Consider the following 1,540-nt stretch of genomic DNA (forward strand, 5'->3'; position numbering starts at 1 on the left):
GCGCCCCCCAACATGGCAGGGCTCACCTGACGGGGGGGCCTCCCGGACTTCTCTGGTTTTTTCTTCCTTTATTCTTGATCGTGAGTTTTGTTTTTATAGTTACTAGAAAAAAAAAACCCAAACACAAAACACCTGATAACAAAAGCGAAAACCCACAAAACTCCAATGTGACCAGGACATGGGAAAACTCAGGTCCTGCTCTCGGCGGGCCTCCCGTGGGGACATCCCTGCCCCGAGTGCGTCCTCGCCCGCGTCCTTCCCCGGCTGCCCTGCCGCCCCAGCCTCCGTGGCGTGGGGACCGTTGTCACACGTGTCGGTCCGCCTGCCGACGGGCACGTGCCAGCGGCGGTGTGGGGCAGAGGCCGGAGAGAGCCGGCTGGGCCAGGCCCGACCCCACAGCCCTTCTCTCCCTGAGGGCGCCGCCCGCGCGGTGAGCGAGGTCCCCCACGGAGGAAGGCTGTGGGGCGTCCGGCCGCAGGGGCCCTGAAGTGACGGAGCGGGGCTGGAGCCCGGGGGCGCCCCTCCTCGGCGGAGATCCGGGCGGGGAGCAGATGTGGGCGCTGCCCTCTCAGTGGCCCTGGGTCGGTCCTGGGTCTGCAGGGGGCAGTGGGGGGTGGGGGGTCCGGCCTGAACCGCCCTGGCCGGGCATGGGCTCTGGCCGCAGCACGGGGCCTCACAGGTGTTAGTGGACTCGGGGTGTCAGCACACGGGATGTGCTTGGACCATCGCCCCGGCCAGATCGAGCGTGGTCATCGTGGAATCGGGGGGCAGAGCAAGCCTGCCACTCCCCCGCCACGGGAACCTGGCCTCCCGCCTCCCATTAAAAATCCAGTTAACGCACAACCCGTCAAGCCCTTAGAAGCAATCCATCTGCGCACAGCGGGGAGGGTCCTCACGGCCCCCACGGCCCCTCCCCGGCCGGGCACCCGGGCCTCGGGCGGCCCTCCGGGTCCTGGGAGGTGGCGGCGCTGGGTGCATGTGCCCGTACCTGGGGGCTGTAGGGGGGAGTCACTGACATGTGACAGAGGAACAAAGCGGGGACATGACACCCTGGATGCCAGGTCCCTGAGGCGCCACAGAAAACACCGAGTCAAATATTAATTTCCTGGGTCAAAGCCCTTGTGTGAACGGCCACCCAGGCCAGGGCCCGGACTGTCGTGCGGCTCCATTCCCGGAAAAACACACACAAACAGCAGGCGTTGGAGGACTCTGCCCCTGGTGGCGACACCGCTGCTGGTTGACCCCCAAGAGCCCTGGAAAGGGACCGTCCTCCGTGCTAGCTGGCAGAGGCCCCCTTTCCCCTGCGGGGGCTGAGCTCACGCCGGTCAGCACACAGAATCTAGGGTCCTCCATGGGGTACAAGTGCCTTCCCGTCGTCCTGCGTGCTGGTCCAGGGGGTCACCTGTGCCCTCCTGTGCCACTTTGCAGTGGACCTTCATGCCCCGTAGCTGACACGTCCTCAGTGTCCAGAGCAGGCTGGTCACCCAGCAGCAGCTCAGTGTGCCCCCGGGAGGGGACGGGTTAACGCACAGGAGATGCC

General features: G+C 66.0%; 1 protein-coding gene across 1 annotated transcript in view; it reads left to right on the plus strand.

The window, feature by feature from the left end:
• LOC115292525 (collagen alpha-1(XVIII) chain-like) overlaps positions 1–1,540 on the plus strand; it is a 17,930-nt gene that overhangs the window by 14,197 nt on the left and 2,193 nt on the right. The window lies entirely within an intron of this gene.

The sequence above is a fragment of the Suricata suricatta genome, chromosome 5 (genome assembly GCF_006229205.1).
Source record: "Suricata suricatta isolate VVHF042 chromosome 5, meerkat_22Aug2017_6uvM2_HiC, whole genome shotgun sequence".
Classification (NCBI taxonomy): domain Eukaryota; kingdom Metazoa; phylum Chordata; class Mammalia; order Carnivora; family Herpestidae; genus Suricata; species Suricata suricatta.